The sequence below is a fragment of the Bos grunniens genome, chromosome 6 (assembly GCF_055505025.1).
Source record: "Bos grunniens cultivar Pamir isolate PY7600 chromosome 6, Bosgru_T2T1.0, whole genome shotgun sequence".
Lineage (NCBI taxonomy): Eukaryota > Metazoa > Chordata > Mammalia > Artiodactyla > Bovidae > Bos > Bos grunniens.
In genome coordinates, this window is record NC_141170.1 from 71828127 (window position 1) to 71853002 (window position 24876).

At 40.3% G+C, this 24876-nt stretch overlaps 2 long non-coding RNA genes and 1 pseudogene across 2 annotated transcripts in view; 2 read left to right on the plus strand and 1 right to left on the minus strand.

Moving 5' to 3' along the window:
* The window catches only part of LOC147370855 (uncharacterized), a 69623-nt gene extending 59205 nt beyond the window's left edge, over window positions 1-10418 (plus strand). Inside the window, exons 4-5 of the long non-coding RNA XR_015166210.1 lie at window positions 9185-9351; window positions 10282-10418. This is a non-coding gene — a long non-coding RNA (uncharacterized LOC147370855). The remainder of the gene's footprint in view (window positions 1-9184; window positions 9352-10281) is intronic.
* Window positions 10419-16215: 5797 nt separating this feature from the next.
* LOC147370856 (uncharacterized) overlaps window positions 16216-24876 on the minus strand; it is a 67804-nt gene continuing 59143 nt past the window's right edge. Inside the window, exons 2-3 of the long non-coding RNA XR_015166211.1 lie at window positions 18213-18268; window positions 16216-17084 (exon numbers count right to left, since the gene is read on the minus strand). This is a non-coding gene — a long non-coding RNA (uncharacterized LOC147370856). The remainder of the gene's footprint in view (window positions 17085-18212; window positions 18269-24876) is intronic.
* Window positions 19522-21634, plus strand: LOC147370857 (translation machinery-associated protein 7 pseudogene; annotated as a pseudogene).

Below are 24876 nucleotides of genomic sequence, written 5' to 3' on the forward strand. Positions count from 1 at the left end.
GTCTCCTGTGAGGTGCTGTTGCATAGCAGACCCATTTCTACAGAGGCTGCCCCAGAAGGACAACAAATTAACCATCAGTCCATCCACCAAGTCCCTCTGTGAGCCAACAGCTGGGGTGGTCTGGGATCCTCCGCCCCAGGAGTCATCACTGCCTTGTCCAGATGATGATGGCAACGGATTTCCAAACATCAAGGATTTGTCTCTCTTTGAGGTTTGTAAAACCTCCAAACTCTTTAAGCTGATTCCCCTCAGACACTGGAACAGAGAGATGGTGATTAGAACAATGAAGTGAGAAGCCACACATGGATGGCCCTTTCATGAGAGGGCGAATATTTTCCAAAAGCTGGACTTACTCAACCAGACGTATTCATGACTGGTTTCAGGCACTGAAAATGAAAAGAAAACAAATAAACCTAAGCAAAACTAACAATCGTCCCTGACTTCACAGCACTCACACTTTAGTGATGTAGGTGAGCCATCAGTAATTATCTGAAACCACCACCAATCACTAGGCTAAGACAATCCCTGGAGGTGATCTCAAATTCCAATAGCTATTGACCTGAACTCTTTAATATTCTTCTAATCACTGTTATCCTCCTTTCTCACTGCCAGTAGGTTAGAGTCACCAACCCTCCATCAGTTCCTTCCAATGCACATGAACTGAGTACACTGAAGCATGGTCTGAGATCTACCCAAGTGAGTGGAGTGGAGTTCAGTCGCTCAGTCATGTCCAACTTCTTGCAACCCCATGCACTGCAGCACAACAGGCTTCCCAACTCCCAGACTTTACTCAAACTCATATCCATTGAGTCGGTGATGCCATCCAACCATCTCATCCTCTGTCATCCCCTTCTCCTCCTGACTTCAATCTTTCCCAGCATCAGGGTCTTTTTAAATGAGTCAGTTCTTCACATCAGGTTGCCAAAGCATTGGAGTTTCAGCTTCAACATCAGTCCTTCCAATGACTATTCAGGACTGATTTCCTTTAGGATGGACTGATTGGATCTCTTTGCAGTCCAGGGGACTCTCAAGAGTCTTCTCCAACACCACAGTTCAAAAGCATCAATTCTTCGGCGCTCAGCTTTCTTTATAGTCCAACTCTCACATCCATACATGACTACTGGAAAAACCATAGCCTTGATTAGATGGACCTTTGTTGGCAAAGCAATGTCTCTGCTTTTTAATGTGCAGTCTAGGTTGGTCATAACTGTTCTTTCAAGGAGTAAGCATCTTTTAATTTCATGGCTGAGGTCACCATCTGCAGTGATTTTGGAGCCCCCCAAAATAAAGTCTCTCACTGTTCCCACTGTTTCCCCATCTATTTGCCATGAAGTGATGGGACAGGATGCCGTGGTCTTAGTTTTCTGAATGTTGAGTTTTAAGCCAACTTTTGCACTTTCCTCTTTCATTTTCATCAAGAGGCTCTTTAGTTCTTTTTCACTTTCTGCCATAAGGGTGGTGTCCTCTGCATATCTGAGGTTATTAATATTTCTCTCAGCAATCCTGATTCCAGCTTGCACTTCATCCAGCCCAGCATTTCTCAAGTGAGGCAAAGGCCAAGACATCTTCACACAATGTTATAGTAACTTAGTTACTAACTTGTTTAGTAGCTAACTTGGTCAGTGACTTAGAGTACATTTGGTTTGTTACAATCCACAGCAAAGACTCCATACTTTCAAGAACATGGTGTTAAAAAAACTACCAAACAATTCTGAAATTAGACTAGCTTTGGCAAAATTTCCATCCTACTTTTTCAGCCACATTTTATCTGCCTGCTCCTATTTTTGTCTGTTGATCCTACTCACTAAGCCCATACCCACTGCTCAGTCAGTGGTCACATCAGGTTTAAAACTTATTTCTTTGCATACGTTTCCCCCTTGTGGGGGAAGCATACATCTAAGTTTCTGGTGATTTCATGGTTCTGCCTAGAAAGCAGATTCATCTTCATATTATGCAAAGAGGAAGAAACACATAGAGTCTAATCTAGAGAAGTTTAAAATGCCTTTGAACTCAAGTATCCCTCTGCCTCTAATCCCACCATTAGAGTTCCACTGGTTGAATCTTGAAGAATAGCTTTTGTGGTTGTTTACCAAAATTATTCAGATAAAAACAAATATCCAATGGGAACTTAAATCTCAATTCATGTTGTAGGAAAGGGTTCCCTAACCACCTTATCCCATCCAAGCATGAAGCTTGGACTTTTCTTCCCATAGCATCTTTGCCCCTCTTGGTGGTGTTGTTCAGTCACCCTGTCAAGTCAAACTCTTTGTGACCCATGGACTGAAGCACTCCATCTCTCACCATCTCCCAAAGTTTGCCCAAGTTCATGTCCATTGCCTCGGTGATGCCATAAAGCCGTCTAATCCGCTGATGCCTTCTTCTTCTGCCCTCAATCTTTCCCAGTATCAGGGATTTTTCCAATGGGTCATCTGTTTGCATCAGGTGACAAAAATACTGGAGCTTCAGCTCAGCATCAGTCCTTCCAATGAGTATTCAGTGTTGATTTCCCTTAAGATTGACGGGTTTGATCTCTTTGTTGTCCAAGGTATTCTCAGGAGTCTTCTCTATCACCACAGTTTGAAGGCATAAATTCTTTGGTGCTCTGCCTTCTTTATGGTCCAGCTCTCACAACTGTACGTGACCACTGGAAAGACCATAGTCTTGACTATACGGACTTTGGTTGGCAAAGTAATGTCTCTGATTTTTAACACACTGTCTAGGTTTGTCATAGCTTTCCCACCAAGATACAGATGTCTTCTGATTTTATGGCTGCAGTCACCAGCCTCAGTGATTTTAGAACCCAAGAAAAGGAAATTTGTCACTGCTTCCACCTTTTCCCCTTCTATTTGCCATGAAGTAATGGAGCCAGATGTTATGATCTTAGCTTTTTTAATATTTAGTTTTAAGCCAGCTTTTTCACTCTCCTCCTTCACCCTCATCAAGAGACTATTGTGTTCCTTTTCACTTTCTGACATTAGAGTGGTATCATCTGCATATCTGAGGTTGTTGATATTTCTCCCACCTATCTTGATTCCAGCTTGTAACTCATCCAGCCTGACATTTCTCATAATGTGCTCAGAGTATGGGTTAAATAAAGGATATCAGTAGATAGCCCTGTCGTACTCCTTTCTCAATCCTGAACCACTCAGTTGTTCCATACAGGGTTCTAACTGTTGCTTCTTGACTTGCATACAGGTTTCTCAAGAGACAGGTAAGATGGTCTGGTATTCCCATCTCTGAAAGAGCTTTCCACAGTTTGTTATGATCCACACAGTCAAAGACTTTAGTGCAGTCTATGTAATAGAAGTAGATGTTTTTCTGGAATTCCCTTGCTTTCTCTATAATCCAGCAAATGTTGGCAATTTGAGCTCTGGTTCCTCCTGACTTTTCTTTTGGTGTAATGACATCTATTCTTTATTTTGGGGCTTTTATGTATATCATGGGCTTCCCAGGTGGTAAAGAATCCACTTGCCAAGCAGAAGATGTGGTTTTGATCCCTGGGTCCGGAAGATCCCCTGGCAAAGAAATAGCAATCCACTCCAGTATTCTTGCCTCAGAAATCCCATGGACAGAGTAGACTGGCAGGCTATAGTCCATGGGGTTGCAAAGAGTAGGACATGACTGAGCAACTGAACAACAACAATTGTATGTCTCAGGCCACAGAAAAAGGTGGATGTCCTCCCAGAGCAATTAGATGGCCTCGGTGAGGTATCGTAATAAGTGCCTTTCCCTCTGGACAATCCATAAACTACCTACAGGCAACTCTCCATGGAAAGTCCACATCTCACAGGGGCAATAAGGCTAACGGCCCCACTAACGCGGTTTCTCTGCCCACCTGAAGATATACATTAACAATATCTTCTATGGATTGGTTCTAGGACACCCTGTGGACACCAAAATCTACAGATGCTCAAGTCCTTTATTTACATATAACCTACTCACTTCCTTCTATGTACTTTAAATCATCTCTAGATTACTTATACAACCTAATGCAATGCAAATGTTATGTAAATAGTTGTAAATACAATGGAAATGCTATGTAAATAGTCACCAGCATACAGTAAATTCAAGTTTTGTTTTTTGAACTTTCTGGAATTATTTTCCTGAATATTTTTGATCTGAGGTTGGTTGAGTCTGCAAATGCAGAACCCATGGATATTGAAATTCAGCCATACTCTCCATTGGCAGCAAGTGATCTGCCTATGATGACTGGGCTTCAAGGATGCTCCCTTGTGCTCTGTGTGGCTACCTGTATTCTTTACCCCATACCACCTCTCCACCTGATTTACATCACCTTTCCCATTCACTCATCTGCCTCCTACTTCCCCTCCACTAAGGTCACCCATCATCCCTGCTTTTGCCTTTCATGCAGGGACCTGCCTTTAGTGATGTGGGAAGAAGAGCAGCCTGACTTTCTAGTTCTTACTCTATCCTCTCTCCAATTTTCTTGTTACAGCCCTGCTTTCTTAGGACCCACTTTCAAGGTCAGAAAATCAAACTTGATTGTTTCTTGAAGTTCCTAAAAGTATTGTGGATGCCTCTGATTAATAGGGAGAGATAGGGAAGTTGAATGGGGTGATCATGTAAAGAAAATGGGACTAAAAGAAATGCAGACTCTAATACTTCAAAGTATTATTTGACTTCACCAAATATAGGCTTTTATCATTTGAAAAGGGAATTCCTTGGTGGCCCAGTAATTAGGACTCTGCACTTCCACTGCAGGTGGCATGGGTTTGATCCTGGTTGAAGAACTAAGTTCCCACATGCTGCCCAGCACAGCCAAGAAAAAAACATAGTGAAGAAAATCAAAGGACCTTGAGTTGACTGTGCTAGATGCTAGAGTATCCCTTCCTCATAGGGCTGTTACAGTGTTAAGATAATACATGTAAAGTGTTTAACACAGTACCTGACACACAGTAGGTGCTTGATAAATGTTAGCTATGTTGTTATTATTGAGAAGAAAAAACTGAGCTGGAATTACCCAAGGAGAGAATAAAAAAAACAAAGAAAAACACCACTGTTCAATCTTAATGATAGCCAATAAGACCAGCCTGCCATCTTGATTTCTCCTTCCTTGGAATCCTTTGACATAATTTGTCTCTCATGGCAGCTAGGAAGCTTCATCCTACTTACCTTCCACAAATTATTAGACCCCAAGAAAGCTTTATCAACACTTTATCAACCTCAAAGGCTGAGTTCATTTTTGACCTATTCTTTGAAATTTTCCAGCAAGGCTTTTGCTGTGCCTGTAATTATATCGAAACACTCTTACAGAAATTCAATGTCAACATGGTATTGTGGCAGATAATACTGTTACAGAGTGGCACCATATGTCTCTAGTGACAGGATCCTGCAGGAAGTGGTCCCCTTCAAGCCACCACAGAGACCCTCTGACAACAGGTAAATACTACAAAACTATTCATTAGAACCAGAATATAACATGCCATCACCACAGGGAAAGCCAGTTTAAAATCATAAATGTCAAGACATAATTAGCTTAAAGGTCAGGTTTAATTACAGTTGTTGAAACTGAAATACACTAATTATTGAAACCATGTCAGAAAATTATTTTAATGGAGTAGAATGTTTTGTCAGTGCCTTTGTTTCTACAGAAGGACGGTTCTTAGTGCTTGATGGAAACAAAAAAAAAGATGACGGGCATTTGCTTCCCTGCATGGATGGAAGCAGAGAGCAAAACCGACAATAGGGCTGATAAAAGGAGCCCAGAACTCCAAACAGTTCCACAGAGCAATAGTCCATGTTATTGTATTATTAATCATTTTCTTATAATCTGTGCTTTAGATATAATTTTAATGAAGCTTCAAGGAAAGCTCAATGCATTACATTGTAACAACAAATGAAGAACATTTATCACTGGGTTCATAGGTTTAATGGTAAACCAAATCAGTAAATAAACAACTGGTGAGAAAATAACTCAATAACTGTAAAAAGTTGTCATACCTGTATGATTTCTAAGATTTCTACTAGGAATATTTATTGACTCACCTAAATATTTTTGTTGAGTTTTATCATCTTTCTCCTTTGAGTTTCCGAGGACGAGAGACATTTGAACAATCTTTCATTTAATTGAATTTTGTTTTGTCCCCTGTTTTGTTTAAGAAAAAATAAGGGATAATACCTCTTAAAGTTCAGCTTTGTTTGAAAAAGCAAATAAAAGGAAAAAACTCCACAAGAAATGCAAGTGATAAGTAACCATGCGTTACCAGAAGCTCCTCATAATTGGTAAGAAAAGTCCTTTGGAAGATTCGGTCTGAATACTGATATATCCCTATAGGGGAAAAAAAAGTTTTATGTAGTGTAGTTTTCATATGGAGATTAGCACTCCTGAGGAGAACTAAAACATCAGTTTCAGAAGGAAAAAAAATTGTTAAAATGAGGCAAAAATCTACAGATTATGTTTTGTCAAAATGCAGAACAAAGGGCTAAGGAAACAGTATTTTACTATCTGAAAGACACATTGGGAGAGACTGTTTTTGTTAAGAGAGGAGAAACTGCATGACTCCAGAGCATTTTAAATAGCTCCAAAGAACCCGCTTATGACAAAGCAAGAGCTGAGCTATTCCCCAGTAAGCTACAGACAATGCCAGCAGAGTCTGCACTCCGCTCTAGTTCAATAATGGAAAAAGAAAATGACATTTAATTAAGAGTCGCCTGCCTTCCAGGTACTTATGACATTGAAATCAGTGTGGACATAAGGCATTAAAGCTGACATCAACATAGTTCACCCAAGAAGTCATTTACTTAAGATTTACAACTGACTGTAAGAGAAAAGTGAAAATTTATGAAAGGTTTCCATCTGGCAGTCTATATCATTAGTATTCACACTGATAGCAGCAATGATTTAAATTTCATAATCTAAGTGAAGATATGCATCAAAAAATTCTCCTAAAATATGTCTAATAGCTCTAACTGACTGCTTTATTAGAGTCTGTCCGTGAAAAAAAACGTTAGATATCAATGAAGAAGTCATCAACCGTTAATTTCAGTCTATTCAACTAATATGCATAATAAAGTGGCAATGACGGGGGCCGAAACCCCCACCCAAACTCTCTGAAAGAGACACAATAAACTAACTGCCTTCCATTGCTTTAAGAAGTAAAAACTGATTGCCTTGTTTGATCTGGTTATAGCAAGCATTTCAAGTCATAGCAATGATTATTTATTAAATATTAATGACTATTTTGGAGAATGGAGGGGAGTAAAAAAATGCAGCCTTTGGCGTGTGTTGTTCAGGGCGTATGAATAAATCCTGTTAACAGAGAGGAGGAAATATGTATAAATCTCCTACTGCAGAAGAATCACTGTGCCATCCATTTTTCTGAATTAAAGCACACTGTCACTGCAAAACACCCTCATGTTGTCAGAGTAAGACTGTGTAAGAAGATAAACCCTGGATACCCTCTCTTAAAACTGTAGACAGAGAAGTGTTTAAAACAAAAAGAAATGTGGTTTGCACAGCAGAAAACAAAATTAGAATACCATTGGATGGTGCTGGGTACAGATTAAAAACATCTTTAAAAGAGGTTAATATAATTCCAGGAGTTTCATTAAGAGGCTGCAGAAATAAAGGAAAGAACAAGAATTCCAGAGTCAGGCTGCAGGCAGGCATTAAATTTGGCTCCACCGCATTTTAGCTCTATGACCTTGTGCAAATTTATTTATCCTCTCTGGTTGTCTGTATTCCCCTCTGGAAAACAGCACCTAGCTCACTGGGTTGTTGGACTAAGTGAGTACGTGCTCAGACGTGTCCAACTCTTTGTGACCCTATGGACTGTAGTCCACCGGGTTCTTCTATCCGTGGGATTTTTCTGGCAAGAATACTGGAGTGGGTTGCCATTTCCTCCTCCAGGGGATCCTCCAGACCTGAGGATCAAACCTTCATCTCCTGGGTCTCCTGCGTTGTCAGGCGGATTCTTTACCACTGAATCACTTGTGAATCCCAGGTAGATGTTATATAGGAGGTTCCCAAAGCAATAGTTCATAGAGAGGTTTCAGCTATGCAAATCTTATCATGGATGTAAAACTTTTTTCTCTATTTGTGGATAATTGCTTTACCATGTTGTGTTGGTTTCTGCCGTACAACAACGTGAACAAGCTGTAAGTTTATAAATGTTTCCTCCTTCTTGAACCTCCCCCTGACCCCTCTCCCCCATCCCACCCCTCTTGGTTGTCACAGAGCACCAAGTTGAGCCCTCAGTGTTATAAACTTGAACAGAAATCTCACTTAAATAGAATTGGGAGACCAGAAGGGGGAGCTCTCATGCCCTACAATATTAATAGCAGAGTCCAAAAGAAAGAAGACTCCTTTCCTAGCAAGGACTCAGCCATAGCAATGAAAAGCCATGGGCTCCATTTACTAGAGCCCTCCTAACTTTGTTGTCCCCTCTGTAAAAGTGTTCTCCTTTCCTGGCCATGGGGGGATTCACACATGATTCCCCATGGCTGCAGACCCCTAACTGCAATTCTCTGATATTCACAAATAAAACCCATCTTTGCTAGAGAAATATCTGGCAGTCTATTCATTTCAGAGCAACATGGCTCTCCATGGAACTGAAAATGCATTACACTAGGCTCTATGGAACTCTTAGACCCTTCCAGTCCCAGAAGTTAGCTGCGGGAGGTGAAGGAATAAAGTTTCTAAGACACTGTTGGTTATCCATCCAACCACCACCCCTCCCTTCTCCTTGCTAAGAATATGTCAATTGCATCCAGATACACCATATAAATGTGCACAGGAAAACAGGTGCCTCTCAAAACTCCAGGGGATAACCATGAGTGGTTTTACTGGCGGGGGGGGCGGGGGGGGCATATATAGTCATAATTAGTACTAAATAATCACCAAATATTTCTGTCTCTCTGCTGCATATGAACAAGGTCATCTGCACTTCCTGGCTTTTTTGTGCTTGGATGGAATCACGTTAAAAGTTGCAAATGATAGATGGGGAATACAAGATTTGGATTTAGTGGCTTATGTGAAATCCTCTCTTTTCTCTCTGATACAGTAACCAGTTATTTTTAAGATGGTGGCTGTTCACTCATCCTAAGTCTGAATGATGATGTGGAAAGAGACGCTGGCCAATTCATGATAGATGTGGAACATGAGCAGTAAGTAAACCTCTGTCACTGCAGCCCACTGAGACTTTGGTGTTGTTTGTTCCCATAGCAGGCCTGAAGTCTCCTGACTCACGCAATAGATGTTTCTACTGGGACCTGATAAAATGATGGAGGAATGAAAAGAGAGAGATGCACAAGGAAAAGACCTCATTCTTCCAATTCCTGTGCAATTGTGTAAGCAGTCAATTCTACCAGAGTCAGGGAGGAAGTAACGAGGTAAACATCATAGAGAAAGTAAGGCTTGAAATAAATTGTGATTTTAAAATATTTGAGCTTACCAAGTTGATTGAAGGGGAGGGTGAAAATATTGCAGAAGGAGAGACCACATTGAACAAGTAGACAGAGGAACTGGTACTCTCAGAGATTTGTCTAAAGAGATAAAATATCAGGGAAGTTCTTATATAGTCTTCACGGAATTTGGAATTTATTTGGTGAGTTAGAGGCTGTCCTACTGTAAAACCTGTGACAATTGATGATGCAATTCAGGACACATATCCCTGGAAAATCCCAGAATTTGAGTGAAATACTGAATGACATCATCACAGTCATTGCTGGTAGTTGCCACATGTTGTATCTCATGACAGAGAAGAAAACTACAGATAACCTCATTTCTTGCTATTCCATTCAGGAAAGATGTTGGAGTTCAAAATGACAAAATTCACATTGAAAATTAAATTACTACTGATCTTCAATAGGTTAACTCAATTAGTAGCAGACAGTTCAGTTCACACTCCACCAACTATCCTAATGCACTGATAGGTCCTTACAAAGAACTTCCATTGTGGGTAAGGGGAGGATCAAAAGATTTTAAGCGAGGAGTAACAGAGCTGGAGAAGTAATACATTTTAGAAAAATTTTTCTAGCAACATGGGATGGATGGAGTGAATGGGGTAAGATGATGGCTAGGGCGTCATTTAGGAGACTAGCAGTCATAGTTGTTACAACTTACAAAGAAAGACAAAAAAAGGCATGTGTCTATATGACACATTTTGAGAAAGAGAAAATCTGTCTTTCTTGGTGTCTGTGCTTAATTGAAAACTATGCTCAAATAAGTTTTGTTTTCCTCCCAATAATCTGTCAGTGATGGTACTTATCCACTTAGTTCTACCTTCTGTCTCTCTTCTCTCTCCATCTCCATTCCCTCAGCATTCCTTCATCCCTTCCTTGGGAGAACTTGTAAGTATGTTTCAAGACCTTAAGCAGCTGTGCTGTCAGTGGAATGGAGTGGCTTCCTCTTAATGCCCAGAAACCCATGATGATAACAGCCCAGGTTATGATGATGAGGCCCTGATCTGAGATAATGGCAAATAAAAGGAAAAGAAAGAGATACAGGACGTGAGTGGTAAACTATAGAACTTGGTACACCCTGCTTATCGTAGGTGGAATCCACTTTCTGATTGAACAAATTCCCAGAATATTGTAAGTACTCAACAAGTGTTGCTGAATAAATAAATAAGTTTGAGAACCAAAATGCAAAGCACTGAATGTATGTTAGGATGAATCAAATTGAGTCAACCATGACTCTCACCCTAGAAGATTTTCTGTCATTACCATTAACCTGAAACCTTAAGACATGGATAGCAAATATCTCCTTCATTTTATGCACTCATGGGATTCACTTTTAAGTTGACTACAACAATTTTTCACTTTTGAATCTAAACACACCATCGGAAGCCTTCAGAAGACAATGCTCCAGAAAGTCATTGCCAATTGATCCAAACTGGCAAGGGAAATGGAATCCAATTGCCTATTCTCAGACTTACCAATATATTTGATGAGTTGAAAAGGAATTAAGCAGCAAACTGAAAAAGAACGAGCTAATTCTGTGTTTTGTTCCTATGCTCCCTTTAACTGTATTTCTTGAGATTCTTTCCTAATGAAGGAAAACTAAAGCATTTGCCATCAGCAGATGCCAGCTGACAAGTTTTCAGTCTCAAGAGGAGTAACAATGAAGGGGAGGCCTATGTGGGTTGAGAAAGGATGGGAAGGATGAAGTGAGTGGGTTAGCCAATGTAAAGAACTTATTTTGAGAGAAAAAGATGAAATTTGTTCTATTTATTTTGTTAACACAAAATCTGCAAAAATGACTCCTACACAGATCTTTTCAGTATAAACCATCTAAGACAAATAAAGATTATGAAAACCACATCAGACAAGAAATCAAGGACCAGAACATTTAATCCTGCTCTCACAATGAATTCATAGAGTAACCAGAGATATCAACCACCTTTCAATTTCCCTATTGGTAAACAGGGGCTCAGAATTTCTTCCAATGATAAAAACCACTTATCTAATGTATACCAGACATTCTAAGCATTTTGCATATATTATGAAAGCCTGGTGCATATCTCCCTTGGAACCAGGAATGGTGAAAATGCATTCTCCTTTTACTTTATTTGTATTATTATCCCCACTTGATACATGGCAGAAATCAAGGCTCAGTAAGATTAAGGAACTCATGTTCACATCATATAAAAAACAAAGTCTGCCTGGTCCCAAAGCTAATCAGAGTAATCACTATGTTATATAGAACCTGCTCACTGTCATTTTTCAAATTACATCCAGGCAGTTGGTTGGGCTAAGACTGAGACTTCAGAAAACAGTACAATCCCCATGTGTGGTGGTAACACTTCTGTTTAAGAACATAACACTGACAAGACTGAAAATGAACACCATTCAGCAGACACCGCCTGCTTAATGACTACCAGTGTCCTGCTATATGCTGACTGACATTGGCATATAAAACATTTTATGAGGCCTTTATTGACCTGTTAATGTCACTCCCGGGGCTAATGGAGTAGTACATTATCCACAATGGAACTGTGGAAACCTCTATCCAGTGGCAGTCACTAGGACTAACTCAGAAACATACAGTTAACCTGGGCTGCCTGCCATCGGATAAATGAAGAACTTTGGCTGCTTTATCTTCCTACAACACAGATAACAGTAATGTCCTGGTGAAAAGACTGATTCTTTTTTTAAGAAGTAAATATCCCCTTAGCATTCACAATTACTAGATGATTTCACACTGTTGCCAGGCAAGAAATAGGACATTCTGGAAATGTCCTCTCTCAACATTTGGCACCTCAAACCCAGAGGAAGAAAAGAACTTGGCAAAATCACTTAGAAGGATGAGAGATGTAAGTACCATTATGAACCATTTTCCAGTGGTAAATAACCAAGCTTTTATTGGGTGAATGTAATTAGAGACAGATTTCAGTGCAGCTTGGATACAGCTGTTTCTGTCCTTCCAGTGCCAGGCTTTTGCTGGATCGTTCTGTGGCCATTGGCAATTTAGCCAATCAGTTCTGCTTGGTGCACCCATTTGATCTCCTTCTTCACTGAGATGATGGACCTGCTTATTAAGACTGCTCAGAACTCCAAACAAGGTCCCCAGATCTCAAAGGCACCTTGAAGTATGTGCCTCCAATGGCATATCTTATCTTGATAGTGTTTGTTCTGGGTTTGCTTGTGCTTTAGGAGGCGCTTGGGGAAAAAATTCCTACAAACAGGCTGATGCCTCCCTGTCACTGCCAGGTAAAGGTTTTGCTTCTCCTGGAGATCAGAGGAATTAAAGAACAATGTCTATTGTCTATTCTTCTGTAGGAAGAAATGAAAGACCTCTAAAAAAGTTAAGAGATAGAGTGTCCACAGCAAAAAGAGATACATGCAGATGCTCAAGTCTCCTATGTTTTTAAACTATGATTGCTTGCTGTTTATGGATTCATAAAATTAGGGTACCTGATGCTGGGAAAGATTGAGAGCAGGAGGAGAAGGGGCAGCAGAGGATGAGATGATTGGATCACATCACCAACTCAATGGACATGAGTTTGAGCAAATTCTGGGAGATAGCAAAGGACAGGGAAGACTGGTGTGCTGCAGTCCATGGAGTCACAAAGAGTCGGACATGACTTAGTGACTGAACAACAACAACAAAAATTAGGAGAAAGCTTGTTTCCCAATGTCCCAAATATGAGCTTATAAGATACTGATAGGACATCAGGATAAACTCAGTTTCTGTGCCTTGAATGAAACAGTAGAGGGGTTAAGAACATCCTTGGTCTTACATAAGTCACCCTTTACTTGTATGTAGACTTAAGACAAAAGCTTCATAGACATAAGCTTCAGATTAACCCCTTCAACTATTCACCTTAACAACAGGAAAGCCTTATCAACTCCTGGGCCCAATATTTTTTAGATGGAAAAAGTCTCATAGTTCTATATAGGTCAGGAAACAATATAAATAGTGCTTGTATTTGTTGGGAAACAAAGGAAGAGAAAACCCTTAGACCAGTCTTTGTCTTTTGGTGTTTTGCAATTTTAGTCTCCTTGTTAACAGTAGGAATCAAGTGCCATCTGGTCAGGAGAAGAGAAGTGCCACCAATTTGCACAGAGCCGAAAATAATCTCTCTCCACCCTAGATGGTGAGTAACTACTAGAGGACAGGAACTGTTATTCTGCTCATAGTCCTTGCCTCATAATGCTGAACACAGAACTGTTCCTCAAAGTTACTCTACAAATGTTCGTTGGATTGGATTAGAGTAGACAACAATACTCTAAATGTCTCTTCCTCAGTTTGTAACTGAAGGGAGGAACACTATTTTGTTAAAGCTTTAAATGTAGTTCTGTCTTTGTTTGCAAGGCAACTACAAGTGGTACACCTTCTTCATTCCATTGGTATTTGAGCCCTAAAAATAAAGAGACTGAATATATCATTGTCTACAGGGAAGAAGATCGGTCCTGGGTGTTCCTTGGAAGGAATGATGCTAACTCCAGTACTTTGGCCACCTGATGCAAAGAGTTGACTCATTGGAAAAGACTCTGATGCTGGGAGGGATTGGGGCCAGGAGGAAAAGGGGATGACAGAAGATGAGATGGCTAGATGGCATCACTGACTTGATAGACATGGGTTTGGGTGAACTCTGGGAATTGGTGATGGACAGGGAGGCCTGGCATGCTGCAATTCATGGGGTCACAAAGAGTCGGACACGACTGAGCGACTGAACTAAACTGAACTGAACAGGGAAAAAGTCCTACAAACTCACTGAACAACAATCTCAAGAGGTCAACTGGTCAACCTTCAAGCCAGTGATAATCGCAGTGACCACCCCCCCTTTCCCACAGCTCAAAAAGGCATTGTATTTAGAAAAAATCAAATTCCTTTCTATATAAGATCCTATTGCTACATAACAAAGTACCTCAAGTTTAGCAGCTTGAAACAACAATTATCTCACCATTTCTAATAATCAGGAATCTGGAACTCGTTTGCTCAGTGGTTCAAGCACAGGATAAGATTGCAGTCAAGCTGTTGACTGGAGTTGCAGTGATCTGATGGCTTGATTGGGACTGGAGGATCCAGTTCTATAATAACTTATATGGACTTAAACAGGAAGCTACATTTTCTTACCACGTGAGCCTCTTTATAAGATTGTTCACAAGATGGCAGCTGGTTTCCCCCAGAGCAGATAATCCAAGAAAGAGAGAATAAGAAAAAGAGAAAGAGAGGGAGAACACACACCCAAAATACAGCCCATGGTATTATTTATAACCTAATCCCTGGTGTCCCATACCATCACTTCTACCATATTCTACTGGTAACACGGACTAATCCAAGTACAGTGTGTGGAGGGGCCACGTGAAAGTGTGACAGGACACCACCCTGGCTTCCACCTTTACCCAAACCCATAACGTACAACACGGTCCCCTCTTCTGACACCTCCAAATTCACCTCATGCCATACTCCCCATGCAAACCCTGCTCTAGTAACTTGCCCTTTTGACAGTTCCTAGACAGTTCCTTGAAGTATTTCCTTCCTCAGTTTCTTTTTTTTGGCTCTTTCCTATGCCTGGAATGCTTTTCAGCAGTTCTCCAAACAGGCAAATCCTTTTCATCAGGTTAAACATCCCCTTATCATATAGATCTTTCCAAACCATCTACTTTAACGAATCTCTTCCATTGTGTGATACTCTATGGTTTGTTTGTTTTCATAGCATATTTGGACTTACTTTTACTCATGTATCTACCTGCTTATTTCCTTTCTGTAAATATAATAAGCATTATGAAGATAGGGATACTGTCTGTCATGCTCACAGTTGCATCCTGGGTATCTGGTACTAAATTGGTGCTTGATAAATATTTGTTGTCTGAAGAAAAAGGTACAGGCAATAGATCTTCCCAGGCAGTATCTTGTACTCTAACCACCCTTACCCACTCTTGCACAGTGGGCCAGTGGGCATTTTCCTAAATCAGACATCAAACCCCAGGACACCTATTCCTTTCCATATCCTCCATCTCATGATTCAGCTTCCTCTAAGCAGCCACAGACAGAGATCTAAACTGGCTTAGCACCTCTAAGGTTTCCGTCCCCACCTTCAGGTATGGAATTAGGCTTTTCTTTTAAAGTTCCCATAATGTCAACCCATAATCAACTCACCACCTTCCATCTAACCTAGCCTTTCTTGCTCTGCTGTACCAAGTTTTCTGCCAGTTGCCTCATATTCAATTTCTACTACTTAGACCAATATTGTCAGGTAGCTGCTTGGGCATTCTGTCTGCGTGGGCTCTCAAACTCAGCATCACCCAAGGATATTAAATTCCTGACCTCGCTCAGGTCCTCATTTTACAATCTTGTGCCAAGGCTGGTTCCACACCCACACTTAGCCAGAACTCCCAGAACCCCTGCTTGAGTCCAACAAGCAAGGCTCAGCCTGAATTAGAACAATGTAAGAAGCTCAGACAAGTGCTCGTTTCTTGTTTTTCTATGGCCTCTTGTTCTCTAGCGCTCTGGTTATCATTTGAACTCCCACATATAAGGTTTTCAAATACTGAATTGGTTATTTTTCTTCCATTGGTTTTAGTTAGAGCCTAATTGCCAATTGACTCATTGGAAAAGACTCTGATGCTGGGAGGGATTGGGGGCAGGAGGAGAAGGGGACGACAGAGGATGAGATGGCTGGATGGCATCACTGACTCAATGGACATGAGTTTGAGTGAACTCAGGGAGTTGGTGATGGACAGGGAGGCCTGGTGTGCTGCAATTCATGGGGTTGCAAAGAGTCAGACACGACTGAGCGACTGAACTGAACTGAATTGCCGATTTTAATCAGGTGTGATGTATGCACAACATTTGATTGAATGTTCCCCTTCCTTTAACCCTGATTCTACATTGTGAAGTGAAATCTGCCAGTAGATCTAGGTTCTAGACCAAATGCTAAATTTATCATCAGTTTCCTGATCTGTAAAGTAATAACACAGATGTTTTGAGATGCTCACCAAAGCCTTCCTAAACTTTCTAAGTGTAATATAAAATGTCAAGGCACATGCAGCTTTCTGTAGTTTTTGTTTGTTTGTTTAATCTCTGATTCTTTAGGTACTTCTGAAATCAGATGCCAGTTCCCTCAGCAACAGACATGACATCCAAAGCCCCAGTTCCCCCTCTGCATGTATTCTCTTGACCCAGGTAGCCTCCTTGCTCTGCCTGGAATTTTGATTCTCCTTTCCTCAGAGATGTGTTAGAATCATCTTCCATAGAGGTGAACAGGTCCCTATCCTGAGACATGTACTAACCTCTAGAGACCTTTACACCAATCAACCCTGACAAGGTTGTCCCCATCATTAGCACAGCTTGACTTTCTAATCAACTGAGACACAAAGTCTGTCACATTCAGAGAACACTGAAGGATTTCTCTATTAACTCCCCAGATGTGTCCAGAGACAAAAAGAAAGAAATGAAAAAAGAAGTAAGGACGCGGGAGGCGGCGGCCCTCCATTGGTCGGGCTAGTCGGCCAATCCCTGGAAGTCCGGGGGAGGCGGTGGGGGGCAGTTCGTGCGGGACTCCGGAGCCGAGCGGGAGCGTCTGGGGGACCTCGTCCGACCGAGTAGCCGAGGCACCGCCCGCGTCCCGCCGCCGCGTCCCGGCGACTCCTGCGCCGCCCAGGCGAGCGAGCTCCTTTTAAAAAAAAAAAGAAAAGAAAAGAAAAAAGAAGTAAGAAATCTAAACTGTTTAAACCTGAGTGCCAATATACAGGTACTCTGTCCCCTTTTACTCACTGTTACAAAATACATTCTTAAAATCAGTTTATACAAAATGTTTTCAATCCTTTTTGCTTTCAGGGTCTATAAACAAGAACTCGTGTTAAGTTTTGGACTTTCAGAATGACAGCTGGAGTCACACTCAGGATTTGTTGAGTCTTTGCTTTTTTCTTTTTTTATTTGCAACATTTTATTAGTTTTAGGTTTACAGCAAAGTAATTCATATTTATATATATGCAAAGAGTTGACTCATTGGAAAAGACTCTGATGCTGGGAGGGATGGGGGCAGGAGGAGAAGGGGACAACAGAGGATGAGATGGCTGGATGGCATCACTGACTCGATTGACGTGAGTCTGAGTGAACTCCGGGAGTTTGTGATGGACAGGGAGGCCTGGCGTGCTGCAATTCATGGGGTTGCAAAGAGTCAGACACGACTGAGTGACTGATCTGATCTCATCTGATATATATATATATATACACACTCACACATTCTTTTTCAGATTCTTTTCCATCATAAGTTTTAAGATTTAAATATTATAAGATTTAAATTATTAAAAGATTTAAAAATTATTATTCTTTTTCAGATTCTTTTCCATCATAAGTTTTAAGATTTAAATATTATAAGATTTAAATTATTAAAAGATTTAAAAATTATTTTTTTTAATTATAATTTTTAAATTATAAAAAATCTTATTATTATAAGATTAAAATATATTCCCCTGTGCCATACAGTTGGTCCTTGTATTTTTATCTATTTTACTTATAGTTGTCTGTATCTGTTAATCCCAAACTCTTAATTAATACATGCCCCTCCACCATCCTCTTTCCCATTTGATAATCCTAGTTTGTTTTCTATGCCTGTGAGTTTTTTTCTGTTTTGTAGAAAGGTTCATTTGTATCATTTTTTAGATTCCATAAGTGATATCATATGACATTTGCCTTTCGCCGCCGTACTTTACTTAGTGTGATAATCTCCAGGTCCGTCCATGTTGCTGCCAATGGCATTATTAAGTAACCTTTGTGCAAAAATAAAAGAAAAAAGTACCTTATTTAAGCAGATGTTTCTGCACGGACAGTTGGCTTGGTCCATGGAGAGATCTTCTATGAAAAGTAGAACAAATTTCTTTAGGGCAGATGCAACTGTGACGTTGTTAGAGGACACGGTGTGTCAAGCAGAATGGTGGCTGTATTTCAGCCCCTCCTCACCTTTGGCTTGGCTGAATATTTGTTGAATAAAAAAGCAAATCATAAAATAATATTCTGTGCATATTGCATTCTGTGTTTCCACCCACATTCATTGTTTTCTGTTATATTTGGGGTATATAAACAATCAAAAGAAGAAACTAGATTGTCTCTACCTGAAGGCAAAGTATCTTATCTTTTTTATAATTTTTAATTCAATAACAGTGCCTAAATCCAAGAGTCTTTTCATCTCTTTACACACACACACCAGACAAGCTCCCAGGAAAAATCTCCAGCTAATAATTATCACAACACATTCGAACATATCTACTTTCATTACCAAACAATGTGTGATAAGCAAAACTACAGTCATTCTGCTCAGGCTCCCGGTGCCTCGGGAAACTTTTCAAGTTTGTGAAAATGATAAGAGATTGGTCTTCCTCAGTCTGAAACCAGTTTCTCCACATTCTCTTAAAACAACTTGTTTCAGAAAATACTTTTTTCTAATCTTCTTTTTTTTTTAATCCTTACTGATATTTTCCTATAGAAAAACCAAGAGATAGTTCAGAGTCTGTAGTTAAAGAAGGCCACTTGTGCATTCCTATCAAGGGTTTTAAACTAAGAGGATTTCTTCAAAGTCCATCATGAAAGAGTCTTTCAGTTATGCAACACACCAAGAAAAATAAAATGCCTCAGAATTATCTCCTCCAAGTACTAGTCTCTTCTGCTTCCTACCACACACATATTTTAGCTACTGTGCCATCTGTTAAAATTCATTATTAATTATTTTACTTTTCTTCTGGAGTTAATTGTTGTTAATCTGCCTTCAAGACAGGTTAGAGTCATGCAAGCAAATGAACAACTCAAGGCAGAAAATACATTTCACAGACCTGGTTCATTGTCATAACTCATCCAATTATTTTCAATGAAATGGTTATTTTAAAAACTGGCTAGAAAGAAGGGAGCCATGTAACTTTGAGAAAGTTAAAAATAATTCCTTAATAGTATAGGATTAGATAGCTATTGTTCTATATAGATATACAGACAAAGGCATAGGTTACAGATTAGGGCTCTATAAAATAATTATTTGCCCTAGGGAAAAGGAATAAGCAAATCATTGTTTTACTTTATAGAATATATAGAATTAAATGACAACTGCTTTGCTCTGAAAAATGAACAGGTATCGGGTATCATATATCACGTATCCCAAATGTTAAAAAAAAAATATGTATCAATTAAAAGGAATGATTAAAACAGCAAAAAAAATTTAATTTTTAAATCTTAATTTACTGAAATCATTCTTATCTTGTTTTGGATTCTCTTATAAGCAGAACCTATGACATACTTTATGTGATTTTGCATTGCCTGAGAATATTCTTCAAAACTTGGTTCTAGAATCTTTCTTTCTCTATATGTAGTTATGCTTTCATCTGCTTCTAAGTATTCACTTGCTTCCATGGTTTAAGTTACCATGGATTTGGCTCTCAGATACTTCTTCAAGCAACCCCAGGGCTGTTCTGCTTGGAATTCAAACCAAGATATCAAAACTCAATTTTATCATCTTGGATTCCAATAAATCCAGCTCTTCACATTTTCCTACCATTGACGTAGGAATCACCATCTTTATGTCTATGCAGCTAGGCATTCTTGAAAATAATTTTTCATTTGCCCCTCTCTTTTGTCTACAGATCAGTTTCCCAATACTGTAGATTCTCAGCAATATAGTTGTTCTTAATCCATTTCCTCTTTCTCAGTACTTAGCATCATGGTTCTACCTCAGTTCAGTTCAGTCGCTCAGTCGTGTCCAACTCTTTGTGACCCCATTGACTGCAGTAGGCCAGGCCTCCCTGTCCATTACCCACTCCCAGAGTTCACTCAAACTCATGTCCATTGAGTCAGTGATGCCATCCAACCATCTCATCCTCTGTCATCCCTTTCTCCTCTTACCTTCAATCTTTCCCAGCATCAGGGTCTTTTTATTTTTATTTATTTTTTTTTTTATTTAAAATTTTTTTTCTATGGAGGATATTTAGGCTTGCCATTAAACTAAAGATTATCACTTTTTCCCCTCCTAGCTAAGCACCTTCATTTGCTTGATATCTTCGAGTTCTTATTTTCTTTTTTTTTTTTTTATTCTTTTTTTATTTTTTTTAATTTCAGATATACGCATGCTCCCCATCCTGAACCCTCCTCCCTCCCAACCTCCCCATACCATCCCCCTGGGCCTTCCCAGCGCACCAGCCCCAAGCATCCAGCATCGTGCAGGGTCTTTTTAAATGAGTCAGTTCTTTGCATCAGGTGGTAGGAGTATTGGAGTTTCAACTTCAGCATCAGTCCTTCCAGTGAATATTCAGGACTGATCTCCTTTAGAATGGACTGGTTGGATCTCCTTGCAGTTCAAGGGACTCTCAAGAGTCTTCTCCAACACCACAGTTCAAAAGCATCAATTCTTTGGTAATAATTAGAGGTTCTACCTCTTATTATATTAAACCCAAATTATTTCTACAGCTACTTTCTGGTCTTTAATCCCCGACTTCAAAAGGATCCCCATCAGTGGATTAGGACTTATAGAAACATAACAAAACTATACACTAGCTGTCTAAGAAGGATATCTTCTTCCTGAGTTTTTTCCCAGATTCCTGAGTTTTCTTTTTCCATGATTATGTATGCATGCTCAGTCATTTCAGTCATGTCAGAATGTTTGCAACCCTATGGTCCATAGCCCTCCAAGCTCCTCAGTCCATAGGGTTCTCCAGGCAAGAATACTGGAGTGGGTTGCCATGCCCTTCTCCAGGGGCTCTTCATGACCCAGGGATAGAATCCACATCTGCTGCATTACAGGCAGATTCTTTACTGCTGAGCCACCGGGAAAGCCCTTCCATGATTACAGTAGTGACCTATTGTTTCCTCTTCCAGAACATCCAGAAAAATTTTACTTTCAAACTTCCTTTGAATTGAGGCTATCTGACTGAGTTCCAGCCAGTGAAATGGCTATAATCCTTATGGTTATAAATATCTCAGGCAGGTGTCATATTAGGCCTCGAAGGTGGCAAGAAGCAGCCCAATAAAGAAGCAAGCTGAGGAGCTGGACAAGGCATTCAGTCAGAAACAGAAGGAGGGGCAGAAGAAACTTGAGGAGCTAAAAGCAAAGGCCATAGGAAAAAGTCACCTGGCTACAGGTGGAATTAGGAAATCTGGCAAAAAGTAAGCTGTTCCTTGTGCCTGAGGCAATGATGAGCCTTAGTTCCATTCCTGTTTGAACATCTGTGTTCCCTGCCATAATATCTGTTGCCACCTATAGCTAGAATGAAGTATTGTCTTGGAACCTATTGTAAATTTAAGGATAAAATTTTGTAAAATATAAACTTTCACAGGATACCCCATATCTCTCTGTGACTGGTTACATTGCTGGCCACCTGTTCCAAATGGTATAGCTAAAAGATAAAGAAGAGCCACCCTGCCTACATGACAGTGTGCTTGAAGAAAGAAATAAACTTAAATGTGTTCAACACCCATGACTCAAGGGTTTCTTGGCACAGGAGTGACATTATTACATGTCGCTTCATTCTACCTCCTGATCCCCAAGCCCTTAGATGAGGTAGCCAAACACCATGGGAGCAAAAAGTGAGTAACTTTCTTAATCAACATTCATGCAAAATGAGAGACTGAAAACTAAATTATCTTTAATTTAAATGAATCAGGAAATAAAAATGGATCCAGATTAAATTACTATAGGGTTATGTGACATCATCAGTACATTGCAAAGGAAGACGTAAGACACAGCACTCCACCAAATTACCCACAATGAGGCTCAGTCAGCTTCGGTTACTTCAGGTCTTAACCGGCTTGATTTTTCAGTAACAACGGGACAGGAGGTAGACATCTCAACCATATTGACTCTTTTATTCTACAAAGACTAAGAAAATCTTCCCAGCACTCCTCTCAACCTTTGACTGAAGTAAAATATCCACATTCTGTTCCTAAAAGTTTACCTTGTTTTCCACTTTCTTCTAACTCTTTCAGATTATCTCATGGGTTTGGACTCTCTGCCTGGCTCGGCTTCTCCTGATAGCACTGCTCTTTAGGTCGTTTTGGGCTCCAGGCTCGATGGCCTGAGGGCTAGCCCAGAATATGCATTTCAGCTAGTCCAGGCTTTGGGAACTTCTGCCTGGACTTTGAGATTCTCTCCTCATTGGTTCTGAGATACTTTAGTCCTTTTAATTGAGACTCTGAACCCTGCCCACACACTTATAAATAATTTTTCATTAAATCATCTTTTTTTTAAATTTTATTTTATTTTTAAACTTTACATAATTGTATTAGTTTTGCCAAATATCAACATGAATCTGCCACAGGTATACATGTGTTCCCTATCCTGAACTCTCCTCCGTCCTCCCTCCCCATACCATCCCTCTGGGTCGTCCCAGTGCACTAGCCCCAAGCATCCAGTATCGTGCATCAAACCTGGACTGGCAACTCGTTTCTTACATGATATTTTACATGTTTCAATGTCATTCTCCCAAATCTTCCCACCCTCTCCCTCTCCCACAGAGTCCATCATCTTTAAAGTACCAATTGAGACCTCTTTTGTTCTCTGCCAAAGTGAAACTGAAAGTGAAGTAGCTCAGTCGTGTCTAACTCTTTTCGACCCCCTGGATTGTAGCCCACCAGGCTCCTCCCTCCATTGGATTCTCCAGGCAAGATTACTGGAGTGGGTTGCCATTTCCTTCTCCAGGGGATCTTCCCAACCCAGGGATCAAACCTGGGTCTCCCACATCACAGGCAGACGCTTTAACCTCTGAGCCACCGGGGAAGGAACTTAGCTAATTAAATAAAGGAAAAAAACAATGGAACCACCACAGTCTTTGTTGTTGTTGTTCAGTCGCTAAGTCACGGCTGACTCTTTGCAGCCCCATGGACTGCAGCACGCCAGGCTCCCCTATCCTTCACTATGTCCTGGAGTTTGCTCAGACTCATGTCCATTGATTCAGTGATGCCATGCAACCATCTCATCCTCTGTCACCCCCTTCTCCTGCCCTCAATCTTTCCCAGCATCACAGTCTTTTCCAATCATTTGGCTTTTCATATCAGGTAGCCAAAGTATGTGTAGATTTGGCCATTATAAACCTGGAGTTGTATAGTTCAATCAAAACACCCTATCCAATAAAAAAAAAAACAGCACAACTACTCAAGTGATTAAAAAGTAGCTCATGGACTTCTGTGGCAGTTCAGTGGTTAAGACTATGCACTTCCACCCAACAGGGCACGGGTTCAAACCCTGGTCAGGGAACTGAGATCTCACATGCCTCATAGTGCAGGGGAAAAAAAAATAGTTCAAAGCCACTTGTAATCCACCACAGCAGATACAAATCTCACTAGAAGCAAGGTGTTACACAGGGTGGATCCAGATGCATGACATGGGCTCTTCCCCAATGACATTCTTTATGTTAAATAATAATAATAATTAAAAATAAACACCTTGCTCTGGTGCTTCCATTGCCATTTCAAAAGAACTAACTATCATTACAAAGGATTATTTACAAACACTGGTCTTTCCTGGTTCTTAAACTAAACCCAACAGCATCTTAGTTTGGGAAGGCCACATCTTTAAGCAGGGAGTGAACAATACCTTTAGCCTTGCAGAAACTCAGATGTTACTTTGCAGTTTGTATTACAGTTGGTCCTAGGTATGGTGTGTGTGTGTGCTAAGTCACTTCAGTCATGTCTGACTCTTTGCAAGACCCCATGGACTTTAGCCCACCAGGGTCCTCTGTCCATGGGATTCTCCAGGCAAGAATACTGGAGTGGGTTGCCATTTCCTCCTCCAGGGTCCTTCCCCACCCAGGATCAAACCTGGCTCTCTTACATTTCCTGCATTGGCAGGTGGGTTCTTTACCAATAGCACCACCTGGGAAGCTCCCTAAGCATGTTATTTGCCCAGAAAACAAAGAAGGGTTTGCAATTTTTATAATACAGTGTGCTCCACACAGAAGACACAGAGATGTCTTGTCTCTCTGCCAAGCAAAGGACATTGAACCATTCCAAGTGACTATTTGTAAGGTGCAGGGTTAAAGTACTTTTCTGCATGTAGATAAAACCAGCCAATGAGTCAGTGAAAAAAATTCCCCGTGAAATAGCTTTTAGATGTACTTGTTCATTGTCCATACAAGCATTTATCTTAAAAGGATATGCTCATCTGTTCCACTCACTAACGTTTATACCTATCCAAACCACAATTAAATCCTCTTGAAAATTTTGTTTTCATGATTATTATGGACCTTAATCATGTTTATGGCCAAAACCAGTTTAGTCATTTGAACTAGGCATCTTTTGCAGAACAGGCCACCTCATTGTAGACAGACCATATAACACCTTCTAGACAAATGCTCCCCACAACCTGTCCCCAAAGCAATATGAACTCAATGTTCTATGAATGAAGGGGAGGGGTAGGAGGACTTTCCAAATATTTTTATTCTCGGAGATATGCATATATGCAAGGGTATGAATATATAACATTTCAGTATTGT